At 46.9% G+C, this 15,889-nt stretch overlaps 17 non-coding genes across 17 annotated transcripts; 6 read left to right on the forward strand and 11 right to left on the reverse strand.

Moving 5' to 3' along the window:
- The first annotated feature begins 97 nt into the window (after positions 1-97).
- trnad-guc (transfer RNA aspartic acid (anticodon GUC)) lies at positions 98-169 on the forward strand. Its single transcript has one exon. It is a non-coding gene; the product is annotated as a tRNA-Asp (tRNA).
- A 709-nt stretch (positions 170-878) lies between these two features.
- Positions 879-952, reverse strand: trnai-aau (transfer RNA isoleucine (anticodon AAU)). Its single transcript has one exon. It is a non-coding gene; the product is annotated as a tRNA-Ile (tRNA).
- A 1,069-nt stretch (positions 953-2,021) lies between these two features.
- Positions 2,022-2,094, reverse strand: trnam-cau (transfer RNA methionine (anticodon CAU)). Its single transcript has one exon. It is a non-coding gene; the product is annotated as a tRNA-Met (tRNA).
- Positions 2,095-2,482: 388 nt separating this feature from the next.
- Positions 2,483-2,555, reverse strand: trnaa-agc (transfer RNA alanine (anticodon AGC)). The gene has a single exon. It is a non-coding gene; the product is annotated as a tRNA-Ala (tRNA).
- A 593-nt stretch (positions 2,556-3,148) lies between these two features.
- trnad-guc (transfer RNA aspartic acid (anticodon GUC)) lies at positions 3,149-3,220 on the forward strand. Its single transcript has one exon. It is a non-coding gene; the product is annotated as a tRNA-Asp (tRNA).
- Positions 3,221-3,929: 709 nt separating this feature from the next.
- On the reverse strand, positions 3,930-4,003 carry trnat-agu (transfer RNA threonine (anticodon AGU)). Its single transcript has one exon. It is a non-coding gene; the product is annotated as a tRNA-Thr (tRNA).
- A 1,069-nt stretch (positions 4,004-5,072) lies between these two features.
- trnam-cau (transfer RNA methionine (anticodon CAU)) lies at positions 5,073-5,145 on the reverse strand. Its single transcript has one exon. It is a non-coding gene; the product is annotated as a tRNA-Met (tRNA).
- An 812-nt stretch (positions 5,146-5,957) lies between these two features.
- Positions 5,958-6,029, forward strand: trnad-guc (transfer RNA aspartic acid (anticodon GUC)). Its single transcript has one exon. It is a non-coding gene; the product is annotated as a tRNA-Asp (tRNA).
- A 709-nt stretch (positions 6,030-6,738) lies between these two features.
- trnat-agu (transfer RNA threonine (anticodon AGU)) lies at positions 6,739-6,812 on the reverse strand. The gene has a single exon. It is a non-coding gene; the product is annotated as a tRNA-Thr (tRNA).
- Positions 6,813-7,881: 1,069 nt separating this feature from the next.
- On the reverse strand, positions 7,882-7,954 carry trnam-cau (transfer RNA methionine (anticodon CAU)). Its single transcript has one exon. It is a non-coding gene; the product is annotated as a tRNA-Met (tRNA).
- A 146-nt stretch (positions 7,955-8,100) lies between these two features.
- On the reverse strand, positions 8,101-8,173 carry trnaa-agc (transfer RNA alanine (anticodon AGC)). Its single transcript has one exon. It is a non-coding gene; the product is annotated as a tRNA-Ala (tRNA).
- Positions 8,174-8,766: 593 nt separating this feature from the next.
- On the forward strand, positions 8,767-8,838 carry trnad-guc (transfer RNA aspartic acid (anticodon GUC)). Its single transcript has one exon. It is a non-coding gene; the product is annotated as a tRNA-Asp (tRNA).
- Positions 8,839-10,690: 1,852 nt separating this feature from the next.
- trnam-cau (transfer RNA methionine (anticodon CAU)) lies at positions 10,691-10,763 on the reverse strand. The gene has a single exon. It is a non-coding gene; the product is annotated as a tRNA-Met (tRNA).
- A 1,054-nt stretch (positions 10,764-11,817) lies between these two features.
- trnad-guc (transfer RNA aspartic acid (anticodon GUC)) lies at positions 11,818-11,889 on the forward strand. The gene has a single exon. It is a non-coding gene; the product is annotated as a tRNA-Asp (tRNA).
- A 1,852-nt stretch (positions 11,890-13,741) lies between these two features.
- On the reverse strand, positions 13,742-13,814 carry trnam-cau (transfer RNA methionine (anticodon CAU)). The gene has a single exon. It is a non-coding gene; the product is annotated as a tRNA-Met (tRNA).
- A 388-nt stretch (positions 13,815-14,202) lies between these two features.
- On the reverse strand, positions 14,203-14,275 carry trnaa-agc (transfer RNA alanine (anticodon AGC)). Its single transcript has one exon. It is a non-coding gene; the product is annotated as a tRNA-Ala (tRNA).
- A 593-nt stretch (positions 14,276-14,868) lies between these two features.
- On the forward strand, positions 14,869-14,940 carry trnad-guc (transfer RNA aspartic acid (anticodon GUC)). Its single transcript has one exon. It is a non-coding gene; the product is annotated as a tRNA-Asp (tRNA).
- The last annotated feature ends 949 nt before the right edge of the window (positions 14,941-15,889 follow it).

The raw sequence follows: 15,889 nt of genomic DNA on the forward strand, positions 1-15,889 counted from the left end.
AAGTGAAAGCACACGGTGATTCGTATATCATCTCTACACATTTTCAGTCTCATTTCTGTTAGCAGTAACTGACCAACGAGCAGCAACAGAGACGTACTCCTCGTTAGTATAGTGGTGAGTATCCCCGCCTGTCACGCGGGAGACCGGGGTTCGATTCCCCGACGGGGAGACAGATTACTTTTTAACTACCTCACTTTAATTAAAAAAAACGTTTTAACTCCGTGAATTGTTAATTTACGTTAATTCTATGAATTGTTTACTTAGACACGTGTTCAATGACATGACTTCTCTTCTTACGGGTGAGTAATTACAGGAGTTTGAGCCCCGTTCATGGTGAAATGTTAAACAATCGTCAATCTGTGCCGGAAGGAGCCCCTCTAAAAAGAGCACCGGGGCACAAGCTTGTCTTTAATCCCACTGACGGTCTTCACTAGAGGCGTGAGTTCAAACCACTCTTCTCACACGCGCTTGTTTCCCCTCGTGTGTGAAAGTGTTTCATGTGTGATTGAAAATGAGACAAACTCCAGTCTCCGGTTAGAGCTGAAACAGCAATCCAGAACATGCCGCCTGCTTGAGCCTAGATCAGACTCAAAAATAAGCTCAGTTTATTCTTTATTATTTGACATTATGTTTTTAATTAGTAACTTAATATGCAGGACACACTAAGATGGGATTCTGACGTTGTCGATCTGCTGTTTGTAAATAAGTGAACGTCTCTCACTGTTGAATTGATGGAAAGATCGGTGGGTTTGGTTTTCTTCTGTTCACCACAGAAGTCCCGCCCTCGGTTCTGACGACCCGCCGCCTCCGTCTGTGTCCCGATCCGAAGCAGTCGGTTCAGTTCGCTTGGGGTATCTGGTGTATAAAAGGTGAGACACTGGCCCGTACGGGGATCGAACCCGCGACCTTGGCGTTATTAGCACCACGCTCTAACCAACTGAGCTAACCGGCCACATGAGACGTGTGTCCACCTCTGACCCTGAGCAAGTGAGACTGTAGAGATTTTTCCAAAGACCTGAGACGGACCAGCGTCTAATTCAGGGCGGGGGAGGGACACACTCCCAGTCCCAGGAACCGCACAGTAACCAGGACGATCACAGGTCCGAGTTTAAATACCAGAGTGACACCGGCTGGCGAATCCCACTGGTGACACAGCTTCTCTCATGTTGTCTCCTTAGAGCACTAATGAAAGAAGTCTACATGTACATGGAAATGTTCAAAAAGTCTACAACATTACGTATTTGAATTACAGGTTTTATTCAGTAGGAAGTTTACTGTGACACGAGGTAAACCGGTGTCCATACGGGTTTCATTTCGATTATCTTCAGAAACGTGTTCTCAGCTGTGGTACCTCTACCGCTCCTCCACAGACGCTACAAACACGTTCGGAATCGATTATTTCAGCTTCGGTTTTGAGTTTTAAAACGCGTTAAGAAGTCCTTCCGACAGAGCACGGGCCAGGTGAGAGGAAATGGTGTTTTCACCGGCTCTCGGATGTGTAAAGACGCTCATAAACTGGTAGTGAATACTACCTCCCAACGGGGAGACAGGTATCTAACACGGGCTCGTTCCAGCATCATTTCCACTCCAACCTGCTCTCTTCATGGTTAATTGACTATTAATTGATTAAATGATTCACCTTTTGGGTGCGAGAGGTCCCAGGTTCAAATCCCGGACGAGCCCGTCTTTTCTTCTATTATTGTTGGAAGAAATATCCAGCCCTCCTCGGTAGTACACCAGAGCCAGTGTCGTGAGGTTATAGCCAGGTGCTGCAGCTGATGGGCTGACTGCTGGTTTACAAGATCCGATGGTGGAGACACCTTCACCACTCGGAGTTTATCTGCTGCTCTGATGTATCATTATTTTAAAAACATGTGAGTGGACACCGAGCATCATAGCGAGGGATCGAACCGTGTTTATCGCGGACTTAACATCTCGTATTCAGCGTGGAAGTGAAGAACACGCGTGTGAGTGAACGTCTCACGCCCCATCTGTGAAAAGCCCAAAACAGGAATGATCCCTGCCCCGTGTGAGGATCGAACTCACGACCTTCAGATTATGAGACTGACGCGCTACCTACTGCGCTAACGAGGCTGGATAGTGGCTGTGTTCCAGCTCATGTTGAAATGAACATTATATGTATGAACATTATTTCCGTGTGACTGTCGTAACTCAGACCATATTCCCCCAAAAGATTAAAACGCCGGGCTGAAGAAAAGGGAAGATCTCATCTTCATAACTCACCGGTAAAGAGACCAGAACACCACGCGAAGTCAATAAAGCGCATTAAACTGATGACCACAAAACTTTGAAACGTACATCAGGCAAACAACGTTCAGAAAAGGAGTAAAAAGCAGTTGTGAGTTATATCTAAGCAGTCTGAGTGTGGATCGTGTCGTGGGTGAAGGGGGAAAAGCCTCTCCCACTTTCATCATTCCATCCCGAGAGTGTCTGTCCTCTCTAGTACATAGAGCGCAAAAGCTGGAGGATGCAGGCATCGATCCCGCTACCTCTCGCATGCTAAGCGAGCGCTCTACCATCTGAGCTAATCCCCCTCGCTCTGTGAAAGATCAGCTCCCTCCCATGCACAATAAATCTCTCACGAGTCTTCTGTGCGATCGCACACTCATGGAAAACACACTTGAAATCAGAGCACTCACGACCTCTCCGGCTCGTTGGTTTGGGTTTGCTATCCGGTTGCGAGAGGTCCCGGCCTCAAATCTTGTCTTATTCCATGATTACAAGAACGTACGTCCAGCACTACTCGTGTTTTCTGCTTTTATGAAAGGACTCCTGACACACTGCGATTTTCTCATGTTGGTTTTTTAGAGTACATCTGATTGACTGGTCTTCTCTCTTGCAGGGAGACGGGACTCTTCAGAGAGGGAGTCTCCCACTTGCGTGTAATTAGCAGAAAAAACACTTTTTCTAGATCTGCTTTTCCACCTGTCTGTGCTACTGCTCCTCCTCACACAGTACTAACACGTGTAGAATCAGTTGTTATTCATGAGGTTTCTAACGCTGGAAAGTTCTTTCAACTGAGCTTGGGACAAGTGAAAGCACACGGTGATTCGTATATCATCTCTACACATTTTCAGTCTCATTTCTGTTAGCAGTAACTGACCAACGAGCAGCAACAGAGGCGTACTCCTCGTTAGTATAGTGGTGAGTATCCCCGCCTGTCACGTGGGAGACCGGGGTTCGATTCCCCGACGGGGAGACAGATTACTTTTTAACTACCTCACTTTAATTAAAAAAAACGTTTTAACTCCGTGAATTGTTAATTTACGTTAATTCTATGAATTGTTTACTTAGACACGTGTTCAATGACATGACTTCTCTTCTTACGGGTGAGTAATTACAGGAGTTTGAGCCCCGTTCATGGTGAAATGTTAAACAATCGTCAATCTGTGCCGGAAGGAGCCCCTCTAAAAAGAGCACCGGGGCACAAGCTTGTCTTTAATCCCACTGACGGTCTTCACTAGAGGCGTGGGTTCAAACCACTCTTCTCACACGCGCTTGTTTCCCCTCGTGTGTGAAAGTGTTTCATGTGTGATTGAAAATGAGACAAACTCCAGTCTCCGGTTAGAGCTGAAACAGCAATCCAGAACATGCCGCCTGCTTGAGCCTAGATCAGACTCAAAAATAAGCTCAGTTTATTCTTTATTATTTGACATTATGTTTTTAATTAGTAACTTAATATGCAGGACACACTAAGATGGGATTCTGACGTTGTCGATCTGCTGTTTGTAAATAAGTGAACGTCTCTCACTGTTGAATTGATGGAAAGATCGGTGGGTTTGGTTTTCTTCTGTTCACCACAGAAGTCCCGCCCTCGGTTCTGACGACCTTCCGCCTCCGTCTGGGTCCCGATCCGAAGCAGTCGGTTCAGTTCGCCTGGGGTATCTGGTGTATAAAAGGTGAGACAGTGGCCCGTACGGGGATCGAACCCCCGACCTTGGCGTTACTAGCACCACGCTCTAACCAACTGAGCTAACCGGCCACATGAGACATGTGTCCACCTCTGACCCTGAGCAAGTGAGACTGTAGAGATTTTTCCAAAGACCTGAGACGGACCAGCGTCTAATTCAGGGCGGGGGAGGGACACACTCCCAGTCCCAGGAACCGCACAGTAACCAGGACGATCACAGGTCCGAGTTTAAATACCAGAGTGACACCGGCTGGCGAATCCCACTGGTGACACAGCTTCTCTCATGTTGTCTCCTTAGAGCACTAATGAAAGAAGTCTACATGTACATGGAAATGTTCAAAAAGTCTACAACATTACGTATTTGAATTACAGGTTTTATTCAGTAGGAAGTTTACTGTGACACGAGGTAAACCGGTGTCCATACGGGTTTCATTTCGATTATCTTCAGAAACGTGTTCTCAGCTGTGGTACCTCTACCGCTCCTCCACAGACGCTACAAACACGTTCGGAATCGATTATTTCAGCTTCGGTTTTGAGTTTTAAAACGCGTTAAGAAGTCCTTCCGACAGAGCACGGGCCAGGTGAGAGGAAATGGTGTTTTCACCGGCTCTCGGATGTGTAAAGACGCTCATAAACTGGTAGTGAATACTACCTCCCAATGGGGAGACAGGTATCTAACACGGGCTCGTTCCAGCATCATTTCCACTCCAACCTGCTCTCTTCATGGTTAATTGACTATTAATTGATTAAATGATTCACCTTTTGGGTGCGAGAGGTCCCAGGTTCAAATCCCGGACGAGCCCGTCTTTTCTTCTATTATTGTTGGAAGAAATATCCAGCCCTCCTCGGTAGTACACCAGAGCCAGTGTCGTGAGGTTATAGCCAGGTGCTGCAGCTGATGGGCTGACTGCTGGTTTACAAGATCCGATGGTGGAGACACCTTCACCACTCGGAGTTTATCTGCTGCTCTGATGTATCATTATTTTAAAAACATGTGAGTGGACACCGAGCATCATAGCGAGGGATCGAACCGTGTTTATCGCGGACTTAACATCTCGTATTCAGCGTGGAAGTGAAGAACACGCGTGTGAGTGAACGTCTCACGCCCCATCTGTGAAAAGCCCAAAACAGGAATGATCCCTGCCCCGTGTGAGGATCGAACTCACGACCTTCAGATTATGAGACTGACGCGCTACCTACTGCACTAACGAGGCTGGACAGTGGCTGTGTTCCAATTGTGAGTTATATCTAAGCAGTCTGAGTGTGGATCGTGTCGTGGGTGAAGGGGGAAAAGCCTCTCCCACTTTCATCATTCCATCCCGAGAGTGTCTGTCCTCTCTAGTACATAGAGCGCAAAAGCTGGAGGATGCAGGCATCGATCCCGCTACCTCTCACATGCTAAGCGAGCGCTCTACCATCTGAGCTAATCCCCCTCGCTCTGTGAAAGATCAGCTCCCTCCCATGCACAATAAATCTCTCACGAGTCTTCTGTGCGATCGCACACTCATGGAAAACACACTTGAAATCAGAGCACTCACGACCTCTCCGGCTCGTTGGTTTGGGTTTGCTATCCGGTTGCGAGAGGTCCCGGCCTCAAATCTTGTCTTATTCCATGATTACAAGAACGTACGTCCAGCACTACTCGTGTTTTCTGCTTTTATGAAAGGACTCCTGACACACTGCGATTTTCTCATGTTGGTTTTTTAGAGTACATCTGATTGACTGGTCTTCTCTCTTGCAGGGAGACGGGACTCTTCAGAGAGGGAGTCTCCCACTTGCGTGTAATTAGCAGAAAAAACACTTTTTCTAGATCTGCTTTTCCACCTGTCTGTGCTACTGCTCCTCCTCACACAGTACTAACACGTGTAGAATCAGTTGTTATTCATGAGGTTTCTAACGCTGGAAAGTTCTTTCAACTGAGCTTGGGACAAGTGAAAGCACACGGTGATTCGTATATCATCTCTACACATTTTCAGTCTCATTTCTGTTAGCAGTAACTGACCAACGAGCAGCAACAGAGACGTACTCCTCGTTAGTATAGTGGTGAGTATCCCCGCCTGTCACGTGGGAGACCGGGGTTCGATTCCCCGACGGGGAGACAGATTACTTTTTAACTACCTCACTTTAATTAAAAAAAACGTTTTAACTCCGTGAATTGTTAATTTACGTTAATTCTATGAATTGTTTACTTAGACACGTGTTCAATGACATGACTTCTCTTCTTACGGGTGAGTAATTACAGGAGTTTGAGCCCCGTTCATGGTGAAATGTTAAACAATCGTCAATCTGTGCCGGAAGGAGCCCCTCTAAAAAGAGCACCGGGGCACAAGCTTGTCTTTAATCCCACTGACGGTCTTCACTAGAGGCGTGGGTTCAAACCACTCTTCTCACACGCGCTTGTTTCCCCTCGTGTGTGAAAGTGTTTCATGTGTGATTGAAAATGAGACAAACTCCAGTCTCCGGCTAGAGCTGAAACAGCAATCCAGAACATGCCGCCTGCTTGAGCCTAGATCAGACTCAAAAATAAGCTCAGTTTATTCTTTATTATTTGACATTATGTTTTTAATTAGTAACTTAATATGCAGGACACACTAAGATGGGATTCTGACGTTGTCGATCTGCTGTTTGTAAATAAGTGAACGTCTCTCACTGTTGAATTGATGGAAAGATCGGTGGGTTTGGTTTTCTTCTGTTCACCACAGAAGTCCCGCCCTCGGTTCTGACGACCTTCCGCCTCCGTCTGGGTCCCGATCCGAAGCAGTCGGTTCAGTTCGCCTGGGGTATCTGGTGTATAAAAGGTGAGACAGTGGCCCGTACGGGGATCGAACCCCCGACCTTGGCGTTACTAGCACCACGCTCTAACCAACTGAGCTAACCGGCCACATGAGACGTGTGTCCACCTCTGACCCTGAGCAAGTGAGACTGTAGAGATTTTTCCAAAGACCTGAGACGGACCAGCGTCTAATTCAGGGCGGGGGAGGGACACACTCCCAGTCCCAGGAACCGCACAGTAACCAGGACGATCACAGGTCCGAGTTTAAATACCAGAGTGACACCGGCTGGCGAATCCCACTGGTGACACAGCTTCTCTCATGTTGTCTCCTTAGAGCACTAATGAAAGAAGTCTACATGTACATGGAAATGTTCAAAAAGTCTACAACATTACGTATTTGAATTACAGGTTTTATTCAGTAGGAAGTTTACTGTGACACGAGGTAAACCGGTGTCCATACGGGTTTCATTTCGATTATCTTCAGAAACGTGTTCTCAGCTGTGGTACCTCTACCGCTCCTCCACAGACGCTACAAACACGTTCGGAATCGATTATTTCAGCTTCGGTTTTGAGTTTTAAAACGCGTTAAGAAGTCCTTCCGACAGAGCACGGGCCAGGTGAGAGGAAATGGTGTTTTCACCGGCTCTCGGATGTGTAAAGACGCTCATAAACTGGTAGTGAATACTACCTCCCAATGGGGAGACAGGTATCTAACACGGGCTCGTTCCAGCATCATTTCCACTCCAACCTGCTCTCTTCATGGTTAATTGACTATTAATTGATTAAATGATTCACCTTTTGGGTGCGAGAGGTCCCAGGTTCAAATCCCGGACGAGCCCGTCTTTTCTTCTATTATTGTTGGAAGAAATATCCAGCCCTCCTCGGTAGTACACCAGAGCCAGTGTCGTGAGGTTATAGCCAGGTGCTGCAGCTGATGGGCTGACTGCTGGTTTACAAGATCCGATGGTGGAGACACCTTCACCACTCGGAGTTTATCTGCTGCTCTGATGTATCATTATTTTAAAAACATGTGAGTGGACACCGAGCATCATAGCGAGGGATCGAACCGTGTTTATCGCGGACTTAACATCTCGTATTCAGCGTGGAAGTGAAGAACACGCGTGTGAGTGAACGTCTCACGCCCCATCTGTGAAAAGCCCAAAACAGGAATGATCCCTGCCCCGTGTGAGGATCGAACTCACGACCTTCAGATTATGAGACTGACGCGCTACCTACTGCACTAACGAGGCTGGACAGTGGCTGTGTTCCAATTGTGAGTTATATCTAAGCAGTCTGAGTGTGGATCGTGTCGTGGGTGAAGGGGGAAAAGCCTCTCCCACTTTCATCATTCCATCCCGAGAGTGTCTGTCCTCTCTAGTACATAGAGCGCAAAAGCTGGAGGATGCGGGCATCGATCCCGCTACTTCTCGCATGCTAAGCGAGCGCTCTACCATCTGAGCTAATCCCCCTCGCTCTGTGAAAGATCAGCTCCCTCCCATGCACAATAAATCTCTCACGAGTCTTCTGTGCGATCGCACACTCATGGAAAACACACTTGAAATCAGAGCACTCACGACCTCTCCGGCTCGTTGGTTTGGGTTTGCTATCCGGTTGCGAGAGGTCCCGGCCTCAAATCTTGTCTTATTCCATGATTACAAGAACGTACGTCCAGCACTACTCGTGTTTTCTGCTTTTATGAAAGGACTCCTGACACACTGCGATTTTCTCATGTTGGTTTTTTAGAGTACATCTGATTGACTGGTCTTCTCTCTTGCAGGGAGACGGGACTCTTCAGAGAGGGAGTCTCCCACTTGCGTGTAATTAGCAGAAAAAACACTTTTTCTAGATCTGCTTTTCCACCTGTCTGTGCTACTGCTCCTCCTCACACAGTACTAACACGTGTAGAATCAGTTGTTATTCATGAGGTTTCTAACGCTGGAAAGTTCTTTCAACTGAGCTTGGGACAAGTGAAAGCACACGGTGATTCGTATATCATCTCTACACATTTTCAGTCTCATTTCTGTTAGCAGTAACTGACCAACGAGCAGCAACAGAGACGTACTCCTCGTTAGTATAGTGGTGAGTATCCCCGCCTGTCACGCGGGAGACCGGGGTTCGATTCCCCGACGGGGAGACAGATTACTTTTTAACTACCTCACTTTAATTAAAAAAAACGTTTTAACTCCGTGAATTGTTAATTTACGTTAATTCTATGAATTGTTTACTTAGACACGTGTTCAATGACATGACTTCTCTTCTTACGGGTGAGTAATTACAGGAGTTTGAGCCCCGTTCATGGTGAAATGTTAAACAATCGTCAATCTGTGCCGGAAGGAGCCCCTCTAAAAAGAGCACCGGGGCACAAGCTTGTCTTTAATCCCACTGACGGTCTTCACTAGAGGCGTGGGTTCAAACCACTCTTCTCACACGCGCTTGTTTCCCCTCGTGTGTGAAAGTGTTTCATGTGTGATTGAAAATGAGACAAACTCCAGTCTCCGGTTAGAGCTGAAACAGCAATCCAGAACATGCCGCCTGCTTGAGCCTAGATCAGACTCAAAAATAAGCTCAGTTTATTCTTTATTATTTGACATTATGTTTTTAATTAGTAACTTAATATGCAGGACACACTAAGATGGGATTCTGACATTGTCGATCTGCTGTTTGTAAATAAGTGAACGTCTCTCACTGTTGAATTGATGGAAAGATCGGTGGGTTTGGTTTTCTTCTGTTCACCACAGAAGTCCCGCCCTCGGTTCTGACGACCTTCCGCCTCCGTCTGGGTCCCGATCCGAAGCAGTCGGTTCAGTTCGCCTGGGGTATCTGGTGTATAAAAGGTGAGACAGTGGCCCGTACGGGGATCGAACCCCCGACCTTGGCGTTATTAGCACCACGCTCTAACCAACTGAGCTAACCGGCCACATGAGACGTGTGTCCACCTCTGACCCTGAGCAAGTGAGACTGTAGAGATTTTTCCAAAGACCTGAGACGGACCAGCGTCTAATTCAGGGCGGGGGAGGGACACACTCCCAGTCCCAGGAACCGCACAGTAACCAGGACGATCACAGGTCCGAGTTTAAATACCAGAGTGACACCGGCTGGCGAATCCCACTGGTGACACAGCTTCTCTCATGTTGTCTCCTTAGAGCACTAATGAAAGAAGTCTACATGTACATGGAAATGTTCAAAAAGTCTACAACATTACGTATTTGAATTACAGGTTTTATTCAGTAGGAAGTTTACTGTGACACGAGGTAAACCGGTGTCCATACGGGTTTCATTTCGATTATCTTCAGAAACGTGTTCTCAGCTGTGGTACCTCTACCGCTCCTCCACAGACGCTACAAACACGTTCGGAATCGATTATTTCAGCTTCGGTTTTGAGTTTTAAAACGCGTTAAGAAGTCCTTCCGACAGAGCACGGGCCAGGTGAGAGGAAATGGTGTTTTCACCGGCTCTCGGATGTGTAAAGACGCTCATAAACTGGTAGTGAATACTACCTCCCAATGGGGAGACAGGTATCTAACACGGGCTCGTTCCAGCATCATTTCCACTCCAACCTGCTCTCTTCATGGTTAATTGACTATTAATTGATTAAATGATTCACCTTTTGGGTGCGAGAGGTCCCAGGTTCAAATCCCGGACGAGCCCGTCTTTTCTTCTATTATTGTTGGAAGAAATATCCAGCCCTCCTCGGTAGTACACCAGAGCCAGTGTCGTGAGGTTATAGCCAGGTGCTGCAGCTGATGGGCTGACTGCTGGTTTACAAGATCCGATGGTGGAGACACCTTCACCACTCGGAGTTTATCTGCTGCTCTGATGTATCATTATTTTAAAAACATGTGAGTGGACACCGAGCATCATAGCGAGGGATCGAACCGTGTTTATCGCGGACTTAACATCTCGTATTCAGCGTGGAAGTGAAGAACACGCGTGTGAGTGAACGTCTCACGCCCCATCTGTGAAAAGCCCAAAACAGGAATGATCCCTGCCCCGTGTGAGGATCGAACTCACGACCTTCAGATTATGAGACTGACGCGCTACCTACTGCACTAACGAGGCTGGACAGTGGCTGTGTTCCAGCTCATGTTGAAATGAACATTATATGTATGAACATTATTTCCGTGTGACTGTCGTAACTCAGACCATATTCCCCCAAAAGATTAAAACGCCGGGCTGAAGAAAAGGGAAGATCTCATCTTCATAACTCACCGGTAAAGAGACCAGAACACCACGCGAAGTCAATAAAGCGCATTAAACTGATGACCACAAAACTTTGAAACGTACATCAGGCAAACAACGTTCAGAAAAGGAGTAAAAAGCAATTGTGAGTTATATCTAAGCAGTCTGAGTGTGGATCGTGTCGTGGGTGAAGGGGGAAAAGCCTCTCCCACTTTCATCATTCCATCCCGAGAGTGTCTGTCCTCTCTAGTACATAGAGCGCAAAAGCTGGAGGATGCAGGCATCGATCCCGCTACCTCTCACATGCTAAGCGAGCGCTCTACCATCTGAGCTAATCCCCCTCGCTCTGTGAAAGATCAGCTCCCTCCCATGCACAATAAATCTCTCACGAGTCTTCTGTGCGATCGCACACTCATGGAAAACACACTTGAAATCAGAGCACTCACGACCTCTCCGGCTCGTTGGTTTGGGTTTGCTATCCGGTTGCGAGAGGTCCCGGCCTCAAATCTTGTCTTATTCCATGATTACAAGAACGTACGTCCAGCACTACTCGTGTTTTCTGCTTTTATGAAAGGACTCCTGACACACTGCGATTTTCTCATGTTGGTTTTTTAGAGTACATCTGATTGACTGGTCTTCTCTCTTGCAGGGAGACGGGACTCTTCAGAGAGGGAGTCTCCCACTTGCGTGTAATTAGCAGAAAAAACACTTTTTCTAGATCTGCTTTTCCACCTGTCTGTGCTACTGCTCCTCCTCACACAGTACTAACACGTGTAGAATCAGTTGTTATTCATGAGGTTTCTAACGCTGGAAAGTTCTTTCAACTGAGCTTGGGACAAGTGAAAGCACACGGTGATTCGTATATCATCTCTACACATTTTCAGTCTCATTTCTGTTAGCAGTAACTGACCAACGAGCAGCAACAGAGACGTACTCCTCGTTAGTATAGTGGTGAGTATCCCCGCCTGTCACGTGGGAGACCGGGGTTCGATTCCCCGACGGGGAGACAGATTACTTTTTAACTACCTCACTTTAATTAAAAAAAACGTTTTAACTCCGTGAATTGTTAATTTACGTTAATTCTATGAATTGTTTACTTAGACACGTGTTCAATGACATGACTTCTCTTCTTACGGGTGAGTAATTACAGGAGTTTGAGCCCCGTTCATGGTGAAATGTTAAACAATCGTCAATCTGTGCCGGAAGGAGCCCCTCTAAAAAGAGCACCGGGGCACAAGCTTGTCTTTAATCCCACTGACGGTCTTCACTAGAGGCGTGGGTTCAAACCACTCTTCTCACACGCGCTTGTTTCCCCTCGTGTGTGAAAGTGTTTCATGTGTGATTGAAAATGAGACAAACTCCAGTCTCCGGTTAGAGCTGAAACAGCAATCCAGAACATGCCGCCTGCTTGAGCCTAGATCAGACTCAAAAATAAGCTCAGTTTATTCTTTATTATTTGACATTATGTTTTTAATTAGTAACTTAATATGCAGGACACACTAAGATGGGATTCTGACGTTGTCGATCTGCTGTTTGTAAATAAGTGAACGTCTCTCACTGTTGAATTGATGGAAAGATCGGTGGGTTTGGTTTTCTTCTGTTCACCACAGAAGTCCCGCCCTCGGTTCTGACGACCTTCCGCCTCCGTCTGGGTCCCGATCCGAAGCAGTCGGTTCAGTTCGCCTGGGGTATCTGGTGTATAAAAGGTGAGACAGTGGCCCGTACGGGGATCGAACCCCCGACCTTGGCGTTATTAGCACCACGCTCTAACCAACTGAGCTAACCGGCCACATGAGACGTGTGTCCACCTCTGACCCTGAGCAAGTGAGACTGTAGAGATTTTTCCAAAGACCTGAGACGGACCAGCGTCTAATTCAGGGCGGGGGAGGGACACACTCCCAGTCCCAGGAACCGCACAGTAACCAGGACGATCACAGGTCCGAGTTTAAATACCAGAGTGACACCGGCTGGCGAATCCCACTGGTGACACAGCTTCTCTCATGTTGTCTCCTTAGAGCACTAATGAAAGAAGTCTACATGTACATGGAAATGTTCAAAAAGTCTACAACATTACGTATTTGAATTACAGGTTTTATTCAGTAGGAAGTTTACTGTGACACGAGGTAAACCGGTGTCCATACGGGTTTCATTTCGATTATCTTCAGAAACGTGTTCTCAGCTGTGGTACCTCTACCGCTCCTCCACAGACGCTACAAACACGTTCGGAATCGATTATTTCAGCTTCGGTTTTGAGTTTTAAAACGCGTTAAGAAGTCCTTCCGACAGAGCACGGGCCAGGTGAGAGGAAATGGTGTTTTCACCGGCTCTCGGATGTGTAAAGACGCTCATAAACTGGTAGTGAATACTACCTCCCAATGGGGAGACAGGTATCTAACACGGGCTCGTTCCAGCATCATTTCCACTCCAACCTGCTCTCTTCATGGTTAATTGACTATTAATTGATTAAATGATTCACCTTTTGGGTGCGAGAGGTCCCAGGTTCAAATCCCGGACGAGCCCGTCTTTTCTTCTATTATTGTTGGAAGAAATATCCAGCCCTCCTCGGTAGTACACCAGAGCCAGTGTCGTGAGGTTATAGCCAGGTGCTGCAGCTGATGGGCTGACTGCTGGTTTACAAGATCCGATGGTGGAGACACCTTCACCACTCGGAGTTTATCTGCTGCTCTGATGTATCATTATTTTAAAAACATGTGAGTGGACACCGAGCATCATAGCGAGGGATCGAACCGTGTTTATCGCGGACTTAACATCTCGTATTCAGCGTGGAAGTGAAGAACACGCGTGTGAGTGAACGTCTCACGCCCCATCTGTGAAAAGCCCAAAACAGGAATGATCCCTGCCCCGTGTGAGGATCGAACTCACGACCTTCAGATTATGAGACTGACGCGCTACCTACTGCACTAACGAGGCTGGACAGTGGCTGTGTTCCAGCTCATGTTGAAATGAACATTATATGTATGAACATTATTTCCGTGTGACTGTCGTAACTCAGACCATATTCCCCCAAAAGATTAAAACGCCGGGCTGAAGAAAAGGGAAGATCTCATCTTCATAACTCACCGGTAAAGAGACCAGAACACCACGCGAAGTCAATAAAGCGCATTAAACTGATGACCACAAAACTTTGAAACGTACATCAGGCAAACAACGTTCAGAAAAGGAGTAAAAAGCAATTGTGAGTTATATCTAAGCAGTCTGAGTGTGGATCGTGTCGTGGGTGAAGGGGGAAAAGCCTCTCCCACTTTCATCATTCCATCCCGAGAGTGTCTGTCCTCTCTAGTACATAGAGCGCAAAAGCTGGAGGATGCAGGCATCGATCCCGCTACCTCTCGCATGCTAAGCGAGCGCTCTACCATCTGAGCTAATCCCCCTCGCTCTGTGAAAGATCAGCTCCCTCCCATGCACAATAAATCTCTCACGAGTCTTCTGTGCGATCGCACACTCATGGAAAACACACTTGAAATCAGAGCACTCACGACCTCTCCGGCTCGTTGGTTTGGGTTTGCTATCCGGTTGCGAGAGGTCCCGGCCTCAAATCTTGTCTTATTCCATGATTACAAGAACGTACGTCCAGCACTACTCGTGTTTTCTGCTTTTATGAAAGGACTCCTGACACACTGCGATTTTCTCATGTTGGTTTTTTAGAGTACATCTGATTGACTGGTCTTCTCTCTTGCAGGGAGACGGGACTCTTCAGAGAGGGAGTCTCCCACTTGCGTGTAATTAGCAGAAAAAACACTTTTTCTAGATCTGCTTTTCCACCTGTCTGTGCTACTGCTCCTCCTCACACAGTACTAACACGTGTAGAATCAGTTGTTATTCATGAGGTTTCTAACGCTGGAAAGTTCTTTCAACTGAGCTTGGGACAAGTGAAAGCACACGGTGATTCGTATATCATCTCTACACATTTTCAGTCTCATTTCTGTTAGCAGTAACTGACCAACGAGTAGCAACAGAGACGTACTCCTCGTTAGTATAGTGGTGAGTATCCCCGCCTGTCACGCGGGAGACCGGGGTTCGATTCCCCGACGGGGAGACAGATTACTTTTTAACTACCTCACTTTAATTAAAAAAAACGTTTTAACTCCGTGAATTGTTAATTTACGTTAATTCTATGAATTGTTTACTTAGACACGTGTTCAATGACATGACTTCTCTTCTTACGGGTGAGTAATTACAGGAGTTTGAGCCCCGTTCATGGTGAAATGTTAAACAATCGTCAATCTGTGCCGGAAGGAGCCCCTCTAAAAAGAGCACCGGGGCACAAGCTTGTCTTTAATCCCACTGACGGTCTTCACTAGAGGCGTGGGTTCAAACCACTCTTCTCACACGCGCTTGTTTCCCCTCGTGTGTGAAAGTGTTTCATGTGTGATTGAAAATGAGACAAACTCCAGTCTCCGGTTAGAGCTGAAACAGCAATCCAGAACATGCCGCCTGCTTGAGCCTAGATCAGACTCAAAAATAAGCTCAGTTTATTCTTTATTATTTGACATTATGTTTTTAATTAGTAACTTAATATGCAGGACACACTAAGATGGGATTCTGACGTTGTCGATCTGCTGTTTGTAAATAAGTGAACGTCTCTCACTGTTGAATTGATGGAAAGATCGGTGGGTTTGGTTTTCTTCTGTTCACCACAGAAGTCCCGCCCTCGGTTCTGACGACCTTCCGCCTCCGTCTGGGTCCCGATCCGAAGCAGTCGGTTCAGTTCGCCTGGGGTATCTGGTGTATAAAAGGTGAGACAGTGGCCCGTACGGGGATCGAACCCCCGACCTTGGCGTTATTAGCACCACGCTCTAACCAACTGAGCTAACCGGCCACATGAGACGTGTGTCCACCTCTGACCCTGAGCAAGTGAGACTGTAGAGATTTTTCCAAAGACCTGAGACGGACCAGCGTCTAATTCAGGGCGGGGGAGGGACACACTCCCAGTCCCAGGAACCGCACAGTAACCAGGACGATCACAGGTCCGAGTTTAAATACCA

This window comes from Lepisosteus oculatus, chromosome 4 (assembly GCF_040954835.1).
Source record: "Lepisosteus oculatus isolate fLepOcu1 chromosome 4, fLepOcu1.hap2, whole genome shotgun sequence".
Lineage (NCBI taxonomy): Eukaryota > Metazoa > Chordata > Actinopteri > Semionotiformes > Lepisosteidae > Lepisosteus > Lepisosteus oculatus.